This window comes from Gallinula chloropus (genome assembly GCF_964237585.1).
Source record: "Gallinula chloropus genome assembly, contig: HAP1_SCAFFOLD_166, whole genome shotgun sequence".
Taxonomy (NCBI): Eukaryota; Metazoa; Chordata; class Aves; order Gruiformes; family Rallidae; genus Gallinula; species Gallinula chloropus.
Window position 1 is genome coordinate 147765 of NW_028168824.1, and position 21408 is coordinate 169172.

The 21408-nt window shown below is 52.3% G+C and overlaps 1 pseudogene across 1 annotated transcript in view; it reads right to left on the reverse strand.

Annotated features, from left to right (window-relative positions):
* Positions 1 to 1298: 1298 nt before the first annotated feature.
* LOC311204148 (hydrocephalus-inducing protein homolog) overlaps positions 1299 to 21408 on the reverse strand; it is a 67535-nt pseudogene continuing 47425 nt past the window's right edge. Inside the window, exons 28-39 of the transcript in view lie at positions 21257 to 21387; positions 20439 to 20572; positions 19906 to 20042; positions 18975 to 19102; positions 18667 to 18858; positions 18123 to 18272; positions 16217 to 16456; positions 15783 to 15951; positions 13809 to 13876; positions 2539 to 3120; positions 1902 to 2108; positions 1299 to 1493 (exon numbers count right to left, since the gene is read on the reverse strand). The product of the transcript in view is annotated as a hydrocephalus-inducing protein homolog (transcript). The remainder of the gene's footprint in view (positions 1494 to 1901; positions 2109 to 2538; positions 3121 to 13808; positions 13877 to 15782; positions 15952 to 16216; positions 16457 to 18122; positions 18273 to 18666; positions 18859 to 18974; positions 19103 to 19905; positions 20043 to 20438; positions 20573 to 21256; positions 21388 to 21408) is intronic.

Here is a 21408-nt window from a genome sequence, read left to right on the forward strand (position 1 = left end):
GCCACAGAGCTGCAATTGCTGAGTTGTTATGGTGCTGGATAGACCTGGCTCAGGGAGGGAGGCTTCACACACACACAGGGATGGAAGTACCCAAGTAAGGATAGAATGCAAGTTTCCAAGGATACCTTCATTTATGGGTATGATTTCTAAAAGGTTTTAGGAAGATCATTACGACTGTAAACTGAGGCATAAACCAGCAAGCAATTCATGGTACAATTAGAATGGGAGATAAACGGATTAATAAATCTCCTGCACAAGCATCAACTTCAGAAGCTGCTGCGTTCATCAAAGGCTTCTGCTGACATGATACATTCCTGAAGGAGAATCTGGATTTACTGTTTGCTTTGGACGCACACTCACTATCATTCCGCCAAAATGACGTGTGGAAAATAGACTCTATAACTCCAAAGTTATAAAGCAGGTATGTTTATTCAGCACTGGCTGCACGGGGCATCTCTCCACCACAAACGTGCACACCCCACACAGCAAGCCGTTCGTGTATTTATACAATCTAATAATGAATATTCATTTACACCTATACATATTAATTACCCGTGCCCGCCTACCCTTGCCTCGTATGCTAATTAGTTTATCATCTTTCGCACTTGCGCAGATCCTAAAAAAAATGGTGGGCCTGCCTGGGTCTCCGGTGGTCCATGGGATGAAGGCCCCGAGTCTTCCTCACGATGGACTTTTCAACTTCCTTGCCTGGAACGCAAGAATCTTGCCAACTTGCAGTATTCTTATCCGTTTGGACTAATGTATGTCCGTATAGGGAGACCTATGGATGTATTCCAGCCATCTGTTCCTTCATTAACGAAGAGATAATTGACATCTCTGTGATGGATGTTATCCTGTTCCCATTCTGTCTCCTGAATCCTAAATTCCTACAGCTGTTCCCTACAAAATCTACCTCCCTGCAAGCCAGTTCCTGTGGGCCTCCTTATCTGTTTCTTTAAGCTACAAAATTACCTGACTTAAATCTTGTGAAATATTCTTTCTATTTCTATAGCCCCCCCCCCATATCAGGGTAACAATTTTCTGGGTTTTACTTGATACCAGTTTAATGTTGCATTGGACATTGTTGTAAAATGCATTAGAATTTTTATTCTTCAGAGCTGATGAGGGAACCGATTGTTTCCAGGAAAGCTCGGCCAAGGACACTGTTGTTTTGGCATCTTCCCATCACTGGGGATGGCAGCACCTGAGTCAGTGGTCGTGGACCTGCCATCCCGTGGAGGGACCGGCAACTTGGCAAGATGGCAACGAAGCACAGGGATCACCTCGTCCCTCACAGCTCACCTGGCTGGTCTGTCTGGGGTCGGGACGATGTCCACACTGCTCTGGCGCACCTCGGGGGTATGTGCAGGCGTTGTCGTGGCCGATCCCTGGAGATGTTTCCTGCTGCGCCCAAGGCTCCGCTTCTCCCGGTTGCCTGAGCCTTTCTCCTTTCTTGACTGGGCTCTGGTGGGGGTGAGCTGCTCCTCTGGTGTCTTCCCACCAAGGGGAGAGAGAAAACAGGGTGAGAGAGAGAGATGTGAGCCCCCAAGACATCTCCACCCTGGAGATAAGCCACCGGCTTGTTAACAACCAGGAGAGACAGGAGCAACCAGCATCTACTAGATTCATGTGTGCTGGGCACTTGGGTCTCCCTTCCTGGGCTTTGTTCTGCTCTCCTCGCCCAGGACCCTCTCCTCAAGTGAAGTTGAGGGCTTTAGGTGGTTTCTTTCCCCTCTTGCCTAGTTCTCCCCATCCTATTTCTCCAGTAGAGCCGTCTCTCTTGGACAGACAGAAGGGACAGACGCAGTGCCCCGACCTGTCTTCACCGCCCTTCCACAGTGACCCCTCTCCATCCCGCCTGCCCCACCACGTGCCACCCAGCTCGGTCCCCTCCCCAGCACCTTCACTGTGGGCAAGGCGAGGACATCCACGGGAGTTTTGGTCTTTCTTTCTTCCACAGTGGTGTCTTCTGGCACAACAAAGGTGAAGTGCTCGAGGTCGTTGTCTGCTGCAGGGACCAGTCGCTTTCCCGGGTAATGGATGACAGAGTAAAATACGGTGGGAGGAATGGGAGGCCCTGAGGGACCCACGCCTAGTTCATCCAGGATCTAAAGTGTAAGAGAAAACCCTGTTTGTAGTCCTGTCACCTTCATCCTCACGCTCCTTCCCTACAGCGCTGCCAACAGTGATGGGGGTTTATGCCCAGCGAGGTGGGTAGGCTCCAGAGCAGTGCTGGGACCTAGAGAGAAACCTCTCCTCCAAGTGACTCAGATGAAGGGAACAATGGCCATGAACTGTCCTACCCTGGGACCGTTTCTAGTGATTCCCAAGCTGGGAACCTCTCTGAACTGACAGGATGCCTCAACACACTCTTTCCACCCATCTGAGGGATGCTGAGGACCTTCCCCAGCCACGTGACCACTGTGGAGCAGCATCAGTGGCCTGGACAAGGTTCTGTGCTGTTGTCACCGGATGGGACACAACGCACCGTGGCCTGGACCATGGCAGGCTCAGCATTGGAGCCTCATAGGGCTTTACCTGCTCTGCCACTGGCAGCTTGCCACTCTCCAGGATCTTTTTAGCGCCATCTTCTGGGCTCAGCACCTGGATGTCCAAGCAGGGCACCCCAACACCCTGGCTTCTGGCAGATCCTTCTGCGCTTTCCTCTTCTGGCTGAGATAACTTGGCATTCTCGAGAGACTTCAGCGTTCCCAGCCACTCCTTCTCTCTCTCCTTCTGGACCCTGCAGCTGGATAAACGGTGGCGCTGGTCTCCGGAGTGCTCTGCCTCCTCTTGGGTTGGAGGGGACTGCAGGGTACCCTGAACCCTGTCCCAGAATGCCAAAGTATGTGCGAGATCTTTCCGCAGCGCCTCATAGATCTTAAACCTCAGGGCCAAGTTCTTCTCACTGTCACTGAGGGTCTCACTTTCGGACTGCCCCTGTTCCGTGTCCGAGGACTGCACGACCACTGCTTGGCCCTCGTCCCTCAAGGAACACTTGCTCTGCTGTTTCTTCTCTCTCTTGCCACTTGCAACAGAGTCTGGCTGCTCCTTTGTAGATCCCTTCACGATGGACCCCTCGTTGCCATCTGACACGTTGCTAGTGGACTTGTTCGTGTTCTGGGCAGGAGGAGCAGAAACAAAGCAACGAGCGGTTCAAAGGGCTGACTCAAAGGCTGGAGGAATGTGATCACCTTTGAAACAGCCTCATACGAGCCCCGTGCTGGGTGCTCCACAAATCCCACTTCCCAATGGCTCTGGTTCCCACTTTAGCTCAACTGAAACCAAATTCTCCAGTGTTTGAGGAGCCCAGAAAACAAGCCAAGAATGGGAACAGCTTCCCAACCCAAACGGGGAACTTCAGGCACCTCCGTACTCCTGTGCTGTCCTCCGGGCTTGCTTCCAGCATGCTGGGAATCCCCAGGGTTGGCTGACTCTTTGGGAAGCCTGGTTGCTAATGAACGCCTAAGGCCCAGCAGTACCTCCTGCCAGACGCCGTACCCCTGACGGATCACAGCTCAGGGCTGTAAGTCACGTGCAGAGGGGGAGAAACCCTGGATTACAACTTCCCAGCACTGCCCAGTGACCGTACGGAGTTACATGAAGCTGCCATCCCAGCAGAGCAGCTCCACCCAACAAGCCCATGGGAAACCCTCCCCGGTGAAGCAGCAGCCTGCTCAAACACGGGCTGCCGTCTCCCAGCGCGGCCCCGCGTGTTGCCCGCAGCCAGGTTCTCGCCCCCACGTGCAGCTCCTGGCTTCTCAGGGAACAGTGCAGCTCCATGGGCAGGTCCTCAGGGTTTTATCATCCCTCTGTATAAACACAACCACCCACCTGCCTGACTCCAGGCTGGCCTTTCTGCCCTGAAATGCTTTCTTTTCCAAGCTCTCTCCTCCCACGCGTTTTCTTCTTCAGCTCTTCCTCCCTCAAGCGTTCCAGCTCCTGCCGGTGCTTCTCCTCCAGCTCTCGAGCCAGCTGCTCCATTTTCCTTCAGGAAACAGAGAACATCCCCAGGAGTCACCACCAGCAACCCGGGCTCACTGCAATCCCACGCGGTCCTGCACTTTGCTCATTGACCCTGAGGCCAAGTAGAACCCTTAGATCATCTCCATGGATTTCTCTCAACCTGGGGAGGCTGGGAGCATCCCAAGTGAGGAGAGCTGGGAGGGGACCTTCGGGGCCAGCTGAATCTAAGCCTTGCTCTCAGAAGGTCTCAATCGTGCAGCTTCTCTGGTGAGGTCCACCCGGACGCCTCCAGCATGCTGCCCAAGAAGACCGACCCGCCATGTCTCCCTGCACCAACTTCCCAGTGCAAACCAGCTCACAAATCACCAACACCCACTTATCCCAGCACCAGTTCTTGGCTCCCCCAGGCCCCCTTCCCAGGCACAGTCTGCTCCTTCATTATCAGGAAGGAAAGGCTGTGGTAACCCCCCTCTGAAAAACAGGCTCTGAACAAATTCCCTGCCAGAACACACAACAACCATGGGAAACTCGTGCTGTCCATCCTGGGAATCACAATTCAAAGCATCCCTGGTGACCTCCCATGGAAAATGTAAAAGTATGTGGAACAGGTTAGATTCCCTCTGAGATCCACAGATGATGCTCTAAGATGGCTTCCAAAGGCTACTGAACCCTCCTACTCTCCCCCTCTACTCTGCGCTCATGAGACCCCACCTGGAATACTGCGTCCATAGAATCATAGAATCATAGAATGGTCTGGGTTGGAAGGGACCCCAAGGATCATAGAGTTCCAACCCCCCTGCCACAGGCAGGGACACCAACCTCCAGGCCTGGAGCTACACAAGGCTGCCCAGGGCCCCATCCAACCTGGCCTTGAAAACCTCCAGGGACGGGGAATCCACTACCTCTCTGGGCAGCCTGTTCCAGCACCTCACCACTCTTTCTGTAAAAAACTTCCCCCTAATATCTAATCTAAACCTTCCCTCCTTTAGCTTTAGTCCATTCCCCCTTGTCCTGCCATTATCTGCTCTTTTAAAAAGTCGAATCTCCTCCTGCCTATAAGCTCCCTTCAGGGACTGGAAGGCTGCAATGAGGTCCCCCCGCAGCCTTCTCTTCTCCAGGCTGAACAAGCCCAGTTCCCTCAGCCTCTCTTTGTAGGGCAGGTGCTCCAGCCCTCTAATCATCCTTGTGGCCCTCCTCTGAACCCTCTCCAACAGTTCCACATCCTTCTTGTATTGCGGGCCCCAGATCTGGACAGAGTACTCCAGATAGGGCCTCAGTACTCCAGATGGGGCCTCGTCCAGCTCTGGGGTCCCCAGTACAGGAAAGATACTGAGCTGTTTGAGGGAGTCCAGAGGAAGGCCATGAAGATGATAGAGCTGGGGCACCTCTCTTATGACAGGCTGTTGTGGTTTCACCCTGGCTGAGAGCCGAGATCCACGCAGCTGCCTGCTCCTTAAAGGAAAAGAGCGGGAAAAAGGGATGGGGTGTGTGTGTGTGTGTGTGTGTGTGTGTGTGTGTGTGAGGTAAGGGAAGGGAAAAGGAAGGTGCAAATAACCCCAAAACCAAGAAACTAAGAGGCCCGTGGGTTGGGATAAGGATAGTTTACTAAGATAACAGAAAGATACAATATAACAATGCTAACAGGACTTTAGAGCAAAAATACATGAAGCTGTTGATACACAATGCAGTTTCTCACTGAACCCACAGCTCAGGCCGTGCCACCCAGAGCCGTCCTGGCACCCGACCGTCCCCCAAGAACCGTGTGTCCCGGAGCTGCCCTAGGCCTTCCTCCCGTCAGCCTTTGGAAGCCATCTTAGAGCATCATCTGTGGATCTCAGAGGGAATCTAACCTGTTCCACATACTTTTACATTTCTGTCTGGCATGCTCATTTCTGACAAGCCGTGAGGGGAAATATCCCTTGACTGATTGATTTGCTGAGTGATTGTGGATTAATTTTATCTGAGTGCCAGATCCTAAACTAATAGAATTTCTTTAAAGCATCTATTCTTTCCTTAAGTGGATGTCACCTGTTATCATTTATTAAACCAATCTGAAATCATGATTTCTCTGATTAGCTACTGGGATTGACATATTCACAGCCCAACAAAACAGAACAAACTCACTGTGTGGCAGAGACCAAATGTACTTACTATAAACTTCAGCAACACTGAGACTGAGAAGTGTTATTGTTATAAATAAATGACAACCTAAGAGGGAATCACAAAAGTAATCTTTAAACATGGTGAGTCCCAGATGTAGCACATAGTGTCTGTTTTCTTAGTCTGTTTTCTAGATGTACCATGAAACAAAAGATTTCCTGTATTTCAGTCTCATACATTACAATCATATGAGTTATTATCAGGACACTTTGTCGTGGTTTCACCCCGGCTGAGGGCCAAGATCCACACAGCTGCCTGCTCCTTAAAGGAAAATAGCAGGTTAAAGGGAAGGGGGGGGGGGGGGGGGCTGACGGGAGGAAGGCCTAGGGCAGCTCCGGGACACGCGGTTCTTGGGGGACGGTCGGGTGCCAGGACGGCTCTGGGTGGCACGGCCTGAGCTGTGGGTTCAGTGAGAAACTGCATTGTGTATCAACAGCTTCATGTATTTTTGCTCTAAAGTCCTGTTAGCATTGTTATATTGTATCTTTCTGTTATCTTAGTAAACTATCCTTATCCCAACCCACGGGCCTCTTAGTTTCTTGGTTTTGGGGTTATTTGCACCTTCCTTTTCCCTTCCCTTACCTCTCACACACACACACACGCCCCCCCACTTCCCTTTTTCCCGCTCTTTTCCTTTAAGGAGCAGGCAGCTGCGTGGATCTCGGCTCTCAGCCGGGGTGAAACCACGACAGCCTGTCATCATAAGAGAGGTGCCCCAGCTCTATCATCTTCATGGCCTTCCTCTGGACTCCCTCAAACAGCTCAGTATCTTTCCTGTACTGGGGACCCCAGAGCTGGACGAGGCCCCATCTGGAGTACTGAGGCCCTATCTGGAGTACTCTGTCCAGATCTGGGGCCCGCAATACAAGAAGGATGTGGAACTGTTGGAGAGGGTTCAGAGGAGGGCCACAAGGATGATTAGAGGGCTGGAGCACCTGCCCTACAAAGAGAGGCTGAGGGAGCTGGGCTTGTTCAGCCTGGAGAAGAGAAGGCTGCGGGGGGACCTCATTGCAGCCTTCCAGTCCCTGAAGGGAGCTTATAGGCAGGAGGAGATTCGACTTTTTAAAAGAGCAGATAATGGCAGGACAAGGGGGAATGGACTAAAGCTAAAGGAGGGAAGGTTTAGATTAGATATTAGGGGGAAGTTTTTTACAGAAAGAGTGGTGAGGTGCTGGAACAGGCTGCCCAGAGAGGTAGTGGATTCCCCGTCCCTGGAGGTGTTCAAGGCCAGGTTGGATGGGGCCCTGGGCAGCCTTGTGTAGCTCCAGGCCTGGAGGTTGGTGTCCCTGCCTGTGGCAGGGGGGTTGGAGCTCTATGATCCTTGGGGTCCCTTCCAACCCAGACCATTCTATGATTCTATGATTCTATGGACGCAGTATTCCAGGTGGGGTCTCATGAGCGCAGAGTAGAGGGGGAGAGTAGGAGGGTTCAGTAGCCTTTGGAAGCCATCTTAGAGCATCATCTGTGGATCTCAGAGGGAATCTAACCTGTTCCACATACTTTTACATTTCTGTCTGGCATGCTCATTTCTGACAAGCCGTGAGGGGAAATATCCCTTGACTGATTGATTTGCTGAGTGATTGTGGATTAATTTTATCTGAGTGCCAGATCCTAAACTAATAGAATTTCTTTAAAGCATCTATTCTTTCCTTAAGTGGATGTCACCTGTTATCATTTATTAAACCAATCTGAAATCATGATTTCTCTGATTAGCTACTGGGATTGACATATTCACAGCCCAACAAAACAGAACAAACTCACTGTGTGGCAGTGACCAAATGTACTTACTATAAACTTCAGCAACACTGAGACTGAGAAGTGTTATTGTTATAAATAAATGACAACCTAAGAGGGAATCACAAAAGTAATCTTTAAACATGGTGAGTCCCAGATGTAGCACATAGTGTCTGTTTTCTTAGTCTGTTTTCTAGATGTACCATGAAACAAAAGATTTCCTGTATTTCAGTCTCATACATTACAATCATATGAGTTATTATCAGGACACTTTGTCGTGGTTTCACCCCGGCTGAGGGCCAAGATCCACACAGCTGCCTGCTCCTTAAAGGAAAATAGCAGGTTAAAGGGAAGGGGGGGGGGGGGGGGGGGGGCTGACGGGAGGAAGGCCTAGGGCAGCTCCGGGACACGCGGTTCTTGGGGGACGGTCGGGTGCCAGGACGGCTCTGGGTGGCACGGCCTGAGCTGTGGGTTCAGTGAGAAACTGCATTGTGTATCAACAGCTTCATGTATTTTTGCTCTAAAGTCCTGTTAGCATTGTTATATTGTATCTTTCTGTTATCTTAGTAAACTATCCTTATCCCAACCCACAGGCCTCTTAGTTTCTTGGTTTTGGGGTTATTTGCACCTTCCTTTTCCCTTCCCTTACCTCTCACACACACACACACACACACACACACACGCCCCCCCACTTCCCTTTTTCCCGCTCTTTTCCTTTAAGGAGCAGGCAGCTGCGTGGATCTCGGCTCTCAGCCGGGGTGAAACCACGACAGCCTGTCATCATAAGAGAGGTGCCCCAGCTCTATCATCTTCATGGCCTTCCTCTGGACTCCCTCAAACAGCTCAGTATCTTTCCTGTACTGGGGACCCCAGAGCTGGACGAGGCCCCATCTGGAGTACTGAGGCCCTATCTGGAGTACTCTGTCCAGATCTGGGGCCCGCAATACAAGAAGGATGTGGAACTGTTGGAGAGGGTTCAGAGGAGGGCCACAAGGATGATTAGAGGGCTGGAGCACCTGCCCTACAAAGAGAGGCTGAGGGAGCTGGGCTTGTTCAGCCTGGAGAAGAGAAGGCTGCGGGGGGACCTCATTGCAGCCTTCCAGTCCCTGAAGGGAGCTTATAGGCAGGAGGAGATTCGACTTTTTAAAAGAGCAGATAATGGCAGGACAAGGGGGAATGGACTAAAGCTAAAGGAGGGAAGGTTTAGATTAGATATTAGGGGGAAGTTTTTTACAGAAAGAGTGGTGAGGTGCTGGAACAGGCTGCCCAGAGAGGTAGTGGATTCCCCGTCCCTGGAGGTGTTCAAGGCCAGGTTGGATGGGGCCCTGGGCAGCCTTGTGTAGCTCCAGGCCTGGAGGTTGGTGTCCCTGCCTGTGGCAGGGGGGTTGGAGCTCTATGATCCTTGGGGTCCCTTCCAACCCAGACCATTCTATGATTCTATGATTCTATGGACGCAGTATTCCAGGTGGGGTCTCATGAGCGCAGAGTAGAGGGGGAGAGTAGGAGGGTTCAGTAGCCTTTGGAAGCCATCTTAGAGCATCATCTGTGGATCTCAGAGGGAATCTAACCTGTTCCACATACTTTTACATTTCTGTCTGGCATGCTCATTTCTGACAAGCCGTGAGGGGAAATATCCCTTGACTGATTGATTTGCTGAGTGATTGTGGATTAATTTTATCTGAGTGCCAGATCCTAAACTAATAGAATTTCTTTAAAGCATCTATTCTTTCCTTAAGTGGATGTCACCTGTTATCATTTATTAAACCAATCTGAAATCATGATTTCTCTGATTAGCTACTGGGATTGACATATTCACAGCCCAACAAAACAGAACAAACTCACTGTGTGGCAGTGACCAAATGTACTTACTATAAACTTCAGCAACACTGAGACTGAGAAGTGTTATTGTTATAAATAAATGACAACCTAAGAGGGAATCACAAAAGTAATCTTTAAACATGGTGAGTCCCAGATGTAGCACATAGTGTCTGTTTTCTTAGTCTGTTTTCTAGATGTACCATGAAACAAAAGATTTCCTGTATTTCAGTCTCATACATTACAATCATATGAGTTATTATCATGACACTTTGTCGTGGTTTCACCCCGGCTGAGGGCCAAGATCCACACAGCTGCCTGCTCCTTAAAGGAAAATAGCAGGTTAAAGGGAAGGGGGGGGGGGGGGGGGGGGGCTGACGGGAGGAAGGCCTAGGGCAGCTCCGGGACACGCGGTTCTTGGGGGACGGTCGGGTGCCAGGACGGCTCTGGGTGGCACGGCCTGAGCTGTGGGTTCAGTGAGAAACTGCATTGTGTATCAACAGCTTCATGTATTTTTGCTCTAAAGTCCTGTTAGCATTGTTATATTGTATCTTTCTGTTATCTTAGTAAACTATCCTTATCCCAACCCACAGGCCTCTTAGTTTCTTGGTTTTGGGGTTATTTGCACCTTCCTTTTCCCTTCCCTTACCTCTCACACACACACACACACACACACACACACGCCCCCCCACTTCCCTTTTTCCCGCTCTTTTCCTTTAAGGAGCAGGCAGCTGCGTGGATCTCGGCTCTCAGCCGGGGTGAAACCACGACAGCCTGTCATCATAAGAGAGGTGCCCCAGCTCTATCATCTTCATGGCCTTCCTCTGGACTCCCTCAAACAGCTCAGTATCTTTCCTGTACTGGGGACCCCAGAGCTGGACGAGGCCCCATCTGGAGTACTGAGGCCCTATCTGGAGTACTCTGTCCAGATCTGGGGCCCGCAATACAAGAAGGATGTGGAACTGTTGGAGAGGGTTCAGAGGAGGGCCACAAGGATGATTAGAGGGCTGGAGCACCTGCCCTACAAAGAGAGGCTGAGGGAGCTGGGCTTGTTCAGCCTGGAGAAGAGAAGGCTGCGGGGGGACCTCATTGCAGCCTTCCAGTCCCTGAAGGGAGCTTATAGGCAGGAGGAGATTCGACTTTTTAAAAGAGCAGATAATGGCAGGACAAGGGGGAATGGACTAAAGCTAAAGGAGGGAAGGTTTAGATTAGATATTAGGGGGAAGTTTTTTACAGAAAGAGTGGTGAGGTGCTGGAACAGGCTGCCCAGAGAGGTAGTGGATTCCCCGTCCCTGGAGGTGTTCAAGGCCAGGTTGGATGGGGCCCTGGGCAGCCTTGTGTAGCTCCAGGCCTGGAGGTTGGTGTCCCTGCCTGTGGCAGGGGGGTTGGAGCTCTATGATCCTTGGGGTCCCTTCCAACCCAGACCATTCTATGATTCTATGATTCTATGGACGCAGTATTCCAGGTGGGGTCTCATGAGCGCAGAGTAGAGGGGGAGAGTAGGAGGGTTCAGTAGCCTTTGGAAGCCATCTTAGAGCATCATCTGTGGATCTCAGAGGGAATCTAACCTGTTCCACATACTTTTACATTTCTGTCTGGCATGCTCATTTCTGACAAGCCGTGAGGGGAAATATCCCTTGACTGATTGATTTGCTGAGTGATTGTGGATTAATTTTATCTGAGTGCCAGATCCTAAACTAATAGAATTTCTTTAAAGCATCTATTCTTTCCTTAAGTGGATGTCACCTGTTATCATTTATTAAACCAATCTGAAATCATGATTTCTCTGATTAGCTACTGGGATTGACATATTCACAGCCCAACAAAACAGAACAAACTCACTGTGTGGCAGTGACCAAATGTACTTACTATAAACTTCAGCAACACTGAGACTGAGAAGTGTTATTGTTATAAATAAATGACAACCTAAGAGGGAATCACAAAAGTAATCTTTAAACATGGTGAGTCCCAGATGTAGCACATAGTGTCTGTTTTCTTAGTCTGTTTTCTAGATGTACCATGAAACAAAAGATTTCCTGTATTTCAGTCTCATACATTACAATCATATGAGTTATTATCAGGACACTTTGTCGTGGTTTCACCCCGGCTGAGGGCCAAGATCCACACAGCTGCCTGCTCCTTAAAGGAAAATAGCAGGTTAAAGGGAAGGGGGGGGGGGGGGGGGCTGACGGGAGGAAGGCCTAGGGCAGCTCCGGGACACGCGGTTCTTGGGGGACGGTCGGGTGCCAGGACGGCTCTGGGTGGCACGGCCTGAGCTGTGGGTTCAGTGAGAAACTGCATTGTGTATCAACAGCTTCATGTATTTTTGCTCTAAAGTCCTGTTAGCATTGTTATATTGTATCTTTCTGTTATCTTAGTAAACTATCCTTATCCCAACCCACAGGCCTCTTAGTTTCTTGGTTTTGGGGTTATTTGCACCTTCCTTTTCCCTTCCCTTACCTCTCACACACACACACACACACACACACACACGCCCCCCCACTTCCCTTTTTCCCGCTCTTTTCCTTTAAGGAGCAGGCAGCTGCGTGGATCTCGGCTCTCAGCCGGGGTGAAACCACGACAGCCTGTCATCATAAGAGAGGTGCCCCAGCTCTATCATCTTCATGGCCTTCCTCTGGACTCCCTCAAACAGCTCAGTATCTTTCCTGTACTGGGGACCCCAGAGCTGGACGAGGCCCCATCTGGAGTACTGAGGCCCTATCTGGAGTACTCTGTCCAGATCTGGGGCCCGCAATACAAGAAGGATGTGGAACTGTTGGAGAGGGTTCAGAGGAGGGCCACAAGGATGATTAGAGGGCTGGAGCACCTGCCCTACAAAGAGAGGCTGAGGGAGCTGGGCTTGTTCAGCCTGGAGAAGAGAAGGCTGCGGGGGGACCTCATTGCAGCCTTCCAGTCCCTGAAGGGAGCTTATAGGCAGGAGGAGATTCGACTTTTTAAAAGAGCAGATAATGGCAGGACAAGGGGGAATGGACTAAAGCTAAAGGAGGGAAGGTTTAGATTAGATATTAGGGGGAAGTTTTTTACAGAAAGAGTGGTGAGGTGCTGGAACAGGCTGCCCAGAGAGGTAGTGGATTCCCCGTCCCTGGAGGTGTTCAAGGCCAGGTTGGATGGGGCCCTGGGCAGCCTTGTGTAGCTCCAGGCCTGGAGGTTGGTGTCCCTGCCTGTGGCAGGGGGGTTGGAGCTCTATGATCCTTGGGGTCCCTTCCAACCCAGACCATTCTATGATTCTATGATTCTATGGACGCAGTATTCCAGGTGGGGTCTCATGAGCGCAGAGTAGAGGGGGAGAGTAGGAGGGTTCAGTAGCCTTTGGAAGCCATCTTAGAGCATCATCTGTGGATCTCAGAGGGAATCTAACCTGTTCCACATACTTTTACATTTCTGTCTGGCATGCTCATTTCTGACAAGCCGTGAGGGGAAATATCCCTTGACTGATTGATTTGCTGAGTGATTGTGGATTAATTTTATCTGAGTGCCAGATCCTAAACTAATAGAATTTCTTTAAAGCATCTATTCTTTCCTTAAGTGGATGTCACCTGTTATCATTTATTAAACCAATCTGAAATCATGATTTCTCTGATTAGCTACTGGGATTGACATATTCACAGCCCAACAAAACAGAACAAACTCACTGTGTGGCAGTGACCAAATGTACTTACTATAAACTTCAGCAACACTGAGACTGAGAAGTGTTATTGTTATAAATAAATGACAACCTAAGAGGGAATCACAAAAGTAATCTTTAAACATGGTGAGTCCCAGATGTAGCACATAGTGTCTGTTTTCTTAGTCTGTTTTCTAGATGTACCATGAAACAAAAGATTTCCTGTATTTCAGTCTCATACATTACAATCATATGAGTTATTATCAGGACACTTTGTCGTGGTTTCACCCCGGCTGAGGGCCAAGATCCACACAGCTGCCTGCTCCTTAAAGGAAAATAGCAGGTTAAACGGAAGGGCGGGGGGGGAGAAGTAAGGGAAGGTAAAAGGAAGAGGAAGGGGCAAATAACCCCAAAACCAAGAAACTAAGAGGCCCGTGGGTTGGGATAAGGATAGCTCCCGGGCCCGGAGCGCTGCCCAGCTGCTCCCCTCTGAGATGGCTTCTCTCACCACCGCATCGATGGACAAGCAGGCGGCACCGTAATATTTGGACAAGGCGACCGCCGCCGATGTCTTTCCTTGAGAGAGAGCAAGAGGAAGTGAGCGTCACCAAGCTGCCCTGTGAAGTTTTTCAGGGACAGGGTCTGGAAAGCCCCCAGGCAGGATCTCAAAGCCTCAGGGGCAGTCTGAAAGCAAGTGTCCCTTTTGGGGAAACCACGAGTGAGGCAGCTTGGTTAGAAGGGTTGTTCTCCAGTCTCTTGGGGTGGCCCCAACCCTGGGCCAAGCACATTAATTTGAGCCCTGTGCCCCCACTCAGATCGTTTCCCAGCCTGCGTTGGTCAGTGTTGTCTCAGGCAACATCTGGGCATGGTTCGGGGTTGAATTTGGGCTAGGGTCTGCTCCCACAAGGCAGCATGGACACGAGGTAACACGCTCCCAACGTGTGTCCACACAAGATGAGCCGCACCACTTGCGCCAGCCAGGCAAAGACCTGGGACCGTTCCATGTGCCAGCAGAGCTCTGACCCACCTTGCTTCACTTCAACTGGTCAACCAAGCTCTGCTGGGATGTGTCTCTCCCGCTTCCCCCATCCTTGCGGCCAGCAGCTCACATACCTGTCAGGGGTGCCCCGTGGACGATGACGACGATCCCTCTGCGGTTTTAGGCCGCGCGCCCTTCTGGGGAGGTATCAATGCCGAGGTGACGGGCAATGGCCCTAGAGACAGGGCTGTCATCCAGCTCTCCCATGGGGTCCTTGCTGGCAAGGGTGCCGTGCTGATGCTCTGCTGGGCAGAACCAGGTACCAAAGTCAGCTGCCTCCATACTTGGGATCCTGATCATCCTCCCCACCCCTCGGCATCCTGACAGAGGACACTCTGCCAAAACCGAGGTCTTCAACACAAACTGCCAACATGATTCTATGACAGCAAGTGTGCTAAACAGCATCATCCTGATCCCAGCAGCTCCTGGGAGAAGAGGTAGGGAAAGAAAACCTCCCTGGACTCTCCCTTGGCCCTGCCCCTGGTTCTACTGGCTGAAGAACCCACCCCTGTCCTACCCGCTATGGTAGAGGGACACAAGGGGACAGAATCACAAGGTTGGAAAAGACCTTTGAGATCATCCAGTCCTACCGTACCCATCCTCTACTAACCTGTACCCCTGAGCACCTCATCTACCCATCTGTTAAACACACCCAGGGGCAGTGACTCCCCCCTCCTTGGGCAGCCTGTGCCAGTGCCCGACAGCCCTTTGGGGAAGGACCTTTCCCTAATGTCTGATCTGACCCTGCCCTGGCACAGCTCAAGCCAATTCCCCCTTATCCCGTCACCCATCACTTGTGTCAAGAGAACAACCCCCACCTCTCGGCACCCTCCTGTCAGGTCAGTGTAGGTGGTGAGAAGGTCTCCCCTCAGCCTCCTCTTCTCCAGGCTGAACACCCCCGCCTCCCTCAGATGCTCCTCGGAAGTTTTGCTCTCCAGCCCCTTCCCCAGCCCCATTGCCCTTCTCTGCACTCACTCCAGGACCTCCATGTCCTTCTTGGAGTGAGGGGCCCAAAGCTGAACGCAGCACTCGAGGTGCGGCCTCACCAACGCTGAGCACAGGGGAACAATCCCTGCCCTGGACCTGCTGGCCACACTGGGTCTGACACAAGCCAGGATGCTGCTGGCCTTCTCGGCCACTCTGGCACGCTGCCGGCTCACGTGCAGTCGGCACTCACCCAGCACCCCCAGGGCCTTCTCTGCCAGCAGCTCTCCAGCCACTGCTTCCCCTGGCAGGAGCTCGCTTTGGCTGCACTTGGGACTGGTGGAGGATGTGTGTTACAAGCCACAGACTTTCAGCCTTGCAGTTCCTCCACCAAACTGGAGAACAAGCAGTTGCTACAACCATGGGCTTTCCATGGAGAAGGCAGTGGGGATGGAGAGCTGAGGGTAGGTGGGCAGGACTCCCTGCTGCATCCACACTTGGGCCAACCCAAACCCTCACCGTTGTCCTGGCTTGCTTGTTCCTCACTCTTGGATTTTTCAGCCTCATCCTGCAGCCATCTCTGGTCCTCATAGTACTCCAGCACCTCTGGAGGCAGCTTCTCACCGGGGGCACGCGGTGGCAGCAATAAGGTGTTGCGGCAATCATAGTCCTTCAGCATCCGCAGGACCTGTGGGCGCCGGGAAAAGAAACCATACACAGGAGGTGTTTCTTGACCTCCATCACACCAAGAGCCAACCTATCTTCTCCCTCATTCCTTCCTCCCAACACCACACCAAGCCCCTCCGCAGCCCTCCAGCAGAGCTGGCTAAATCCAAAATGCCACCAGGCTTTGTCCTGGACACTGCTTCCATCTCCCCTGCACAAACCTGGGAATGCTGGAGCACCGCCAAACTATGTGAACGTGCCCATGGGGACCAGAGCTTCCCTCTCACCTGCTCCTCCATAAGGTACTGCTGGTCGAACTCCAATGAGTAAAACTCGATGGGGAAGTCACATGGGTTCTTCACCACCACCATCTCCCCCACTCCAGGACTGAATGGCAGCAATGGTCCCATCTCCAGTACTGGGGGGCTGAATTCCAGCCGTGGCTCCAGCCCACGCCCCGACACCTGCAGCTGGAGGTGCTGGGTGCTCTGGCAGATGTTAATCTTCAGCTCGCTTCTGTAGGATTTCTGAAAACAGAGAGGTGCAGAAAGGTTCTCCACAAAGTCCCAGGGGACAGAGCCTCAGAGTCATCCCTTGCCCCAAGGTCTAGGATGTCACTAGTACCGCTGGGGGAACGGGAAGTGGCTATTGATGTGCAGCAGGGGCTTGGGGCCCTGGCACGCTGGCTCCAAGGAACCGGGATGGTTCCTGGCGTTGGGTGGAACCGGGTATCCCATGGATTTAAATGGACTGATGGGGGTTTCAGCAGCGCTTGTAAAGGTCCCTATGGGTGGGCTCAGGGGCTGCTTCTCCTCCTCCTTCAGGGTTACACTACCCGGGCAGTCCTGGCACTGCCACCGCAGGCAAACATCCGCTCTGTATCGCTCCATCAGAGGGGCGAGGAGCTCCCGACCGCTCGCAACCAGGGGTGTCATCTCCACTCGGCCTTTGGCCAGCAACTGGACTGGAAGCCAGAGCTCTCGTGTCCATAAGCCACCAGTTTCCAAGTCAAAGTGGCCACGTTCAAACCGCCTTTGGGAACGCTCCACCATTGAAGCGGATTCCCAGTTTGCCTGGAATGTGCCGGCACCGCAGGGACCACGGGCGGCGAACCACGACAGGCAACAGCCCCGCTAAGCCCGGGAAGGGGCCTGGGCTGGGGCTGCTTGCTGGTACCGGTGATTCAGTGACATGGAATAATGCTGAGGGGATGGATATAGGTATAGTTTAACAGACAATTAATTAATAAAATGTAAATATAAGGAGAGTTTGCATGTTTTTGAGGACAGATTTGTTTGGGATTCCAGTAGAATGTGGCTGTAGCTGTGGGAGCTGGTTCATGAGAGCAGCTACAAAATTTACCCCAACAGTGGAACAGCCTTGAAGATAAAGAAGTGAAGGTGGGGGAGTCATTAATAATGAGACCAATGACTATAGAAGAGCTAGAGTAGATCTTGTTTTCAGCTAAAGGGTTCCTAACTTGTTTGGGCAGGGATGGGGTTTTGAGGCTATGGAGAAAACTGCAAAGAGCATGGGCTGAGAGGAAGACATCCAGCCTTCATCCCTGACGCCCACCAGAAGGCCCCCTGAGTGTCACTGAGCATGGTCTATCTGGGAGGGATTAATGTAAAGTACTTCCTGGAGGTAATTTGCATACCCCTGCCTTTTCTTAGAAACTCTAATGAATATGTATGTGTTAATCTGTATCAGTAGGAGAGATGTGGCTTTAACCAGCGCACACAACCGGAGCAGCGATGCCTGGTGTCTGCTTCATCAGCACCAAGGCTGGGGAGTTCTGATCCCGCCTTTTCATGGCTTCACCAGCAGTGGGATTAGCTGAGATCAGCCCTTGCAGGGTTCATCCCCCACGAGCGCACTGGGGTTCTCCCCATGCCAGCAAACAGGCCCCCGTGGAGAGGGAATGAGGGGAGACGGGTGGGTTTTGCCCACCCATACACTGAGAAGGAGCCACACCGCAATGCCCTGATGCTCTCCATGCACGGTCCCCTGTAGGGATGTCAAAGCACCTCTCCAAGGAGGGGACCGGGGGTGGGGGGGAGCGGAAACTGAGGCACGGTGGGTATGGGGCTTGCAGAAAGCTCCATATGGAGGCAGACCTCATCTCCCCCTCCCCACACTGGCCTCCCATTGCCACATGGCCTTGCACCTGGGTGTGACGCCCACCCATCTCACCTCTTCCGTGGGTGTAAACCTGACTCGCACGTTGTAGCGCTGTCCCGGAGTCAGGGTCCCAGCCGAGGGCAGCACCTCGAAGACACAGCGCTGCTTCTTCCTCTGCCGAAGCAGCTTTTGTTTAACGTATAGTGGCAAATACTTGTCCACCTGGGCACAGGAAGGAACCTTGTGAGGTCTCTTTGGTCTGTGAGGACAGACCCTCAAGTTCCCACAGTGCTCTGAAACACCGTCACGGCGCCAAGAGCACCCACATCCAGACCAGATGTGGCCACTACAGCCTAGAACTGGAGGGAAAACTTGTGGGCAGGGCAGGCAGACGGGTAGGCACCGTCCTTGGAGGAGGACGAATGGGTGAAGGTGGCAGAGAAGCGAAGCATCAGCTGCTCAACAAGTCCAGGTGAACCAGCCTTGCTCCATACCCTCCAATCTCCCTCCCACGAGCTGTCCCCACGCGGTGAGGCACCCACAGTGGCAGAAAAGGCACGAGAGGCACAGAAAACCCAACTGAGAAGTTATGTGTCACGCATCGTCCCTGCCTCACCTTCACAACGGGCTCATTCACAGTGATGGACCATTTACAGGGGACCTGGAGTTGGTTGTGGAGCTGGATGGTTTCCTCCTGACACTGTCCACATTGGACAGCAGCAAACTCCAGTCTGTCCCTGGAGATGCAGAGGGATGGCACAGCCACACTGGCACAGAGGCGGATGGGAAATGTGGGGCCTTCTTCTGCCTAGTGAGGGACAGAGCATCCAGCTGAAGGTCCAGGCAACATCTGCTGCTGCCCCCAACCTGACAGCTGCCTCGAAAGGCCGTGCTGACACAGGGAGGTGAGGAAGGATACAGTACCTTGATGGGCAGGACAACATTCACTTCTCCCACCGGCAGGTTGGCACTCTGTGGGTCAAAGCGCACTTCAAACGTCTCTGTCTCGCAGAAGGGCAGGTTGTTCACGCGGCCCAGGTCCACACTAAAACCTTGAATGGGTGAAAATAAAGCAGCTGAGATACACCAGCAACGTGAACAAGTACGTTCAGACCGTATGGGTGTCCACAGGACTGTCAGGCAGAAGGACCCTTTGTGTCTCCAGAAAAGACTGCCACTCCTTCTCTCTTGTCACCACTCAAACAGAAAGGAATTTCACAGCCTGAATTCAAGACCCGCAGGGTAAAACAGAAACCCATCAGCTGAGGAGCACCAGCAATTCCTTCACCAGGCTCCCAGGAAGGATGCGCAGACCTCTCCAAAGAAGTTCCAGGGAAGATTTCCCTGTACCGTAGTGCTGCTTGGAAGACAATTTAGAGGAGACACCTGACCACCCTTCAGACGCAGCAAGTCACCATCTGATGGTCCTCAAGGACCTGTTTTGAAAGCCTGTTTTGACCACACAGGCTGTTGTCTCAATAGAGGCTAAAGCAGCACTGTGCCATTACAAACTCTAAACAAAGCGCTTCCAAACCACCAAGGGTCTTGTCTGCTCCCAACACAAGCTCATGGAGCACACAAAGACACTCAGGAGATGCTCCTGGTAGCCAAGAGCAGAAGATGCTGAGAGGTCACCATGGTGATCAGCCCACGGAGCCCCCGCAATGAAGCGTCAGGACAGCCCAGGTGGCTGGACACTGCGGGCCAGGAGAGTTCTGGCTGCAGAGCACCGAGCAGGGGGGGAAGGAAGAGAAAACGATGCAAAAGAGCACTCAAAACCCTTCCCCGTGGCCCCAGCTCATCTGTCAGAGACAGGTCCTTCAAGCCCGCGGGAAGTCTCTCCAGCATGGGTTACCGGTGCCACACAGAGCCCGTCCGTTGGCGCAGAAGGACGCGGGGAGCTGCCCGGGGTTGGTGATCTTCACGACGTGCGTGTGGATGTCACCAAGAATGACGTGGCCGAAGTCCAGGACGTACGCGGGCAGCTCCACTCTGGAAGGAGAAGCAAGGAGAGTCCTTAAGGTGGAGGAGGATGCAAACAAAGCGGGGGCTTCTGTAGTCACTGCTGGAGAAACTCCAGCCCATGAAGCCCAAGGTCTGATCTTCTGCTAAGAAGACTTTGGTATGTCACAGGGCACCCAGGTCCAAGGTTTTATCAGCTACTAACAGGTTCTTAGAATAAAATGAGTTTAAAACAGACACTGGGCACAACTCCTCTGCTGTGAAAAGCCACTGGAAAAAAGTCCTCAGGCTGCTCACTGGTAGCACGTCCAAACTGTCAGGATCAACCCCCTTCTCAAGTGCCCAGCTATTCCCAGAAACAAGGAGCTCCCAGGAGCAGGGGCGCACCACTGTGCGCTACCATCAGGGTACAGGAGCCCTACTAACTTGAGAAGCCTCCGACGAGCACGCTGGTCAAAGGCAGCGTCCTCTGGGGAACCGGAGGAGAGAGCTTTCTGCTGCTCCAGGGCGTGCTGCTCTATCAGAATGTTCTCCATCTCCATCTGCAGACGAACGTCCAGCTGAGGAAAACAAAGACAGTGGCTGGTTAGCAAAGGGAAGTTAATCCCACCCTGCTCTTGGTAAGAAGCAGGAACAAGTCCTTCACTCTGAGGGTGGTGAGACCCTGGCACAGGTTGCCCACAGAAGTGGTGGAGGCTCCATCCCTGAAGACATGCAAGGATGAAGCTCTGAGCAACCTGATCTACTTAAAGGTGTCCCTACTCGCTGCAGGGGGTAGATGGCCTTTGGATGTCCCTGCCAACCCAACAGAGTCTATGACGAGGTCCTTCTGCCCAGCTGCTCAGTCTGCCAGGACCATATCTGAAGGGAGATGAACTCCAGCACCTTTGCCTGCTCAGCCACCTTTATACAAGCTGATCTGACCAAACAAGTCAAGGATCATCCAGAGCTCCAAGTAGCTGCCTGTCCCCAGCTGCTGCCAGGGCAGCTCAGACAAAAGCTCTCTCCATGAGGGAACAAGGTCAGCGCTGAGAGCTCTTGGAGACACATCTCAGTCACTTGAGCCCAGTCTTCAGGACCTCCCCCTCGGGCACTCAGGAAGCTCAGGCACCCACGGGAAGGACCACTACCAGTGGAGCCCCATGTTTGTGGCCAGCCCAGGGGAGCCAGCTGAAGCGTGCAAGGGGGACAAGTGACACAGGGAGAGGGTGGCCCCTGCCAAACAGGGCAGCAGCCAGTCTCACCACAATGCCAGAGTCGTCCATGGGTGGCTCTGTGGCCGTGGTCTCCCCGACAACCACCGCGTCGTCTCTCTGGATGTCTCGTCCTAGCCTTGCTTTTGCCTCTTTGAGGATCTGCTCGTAGTTTTTGTTTCCTGAAGGAAGAAAACAGTCAC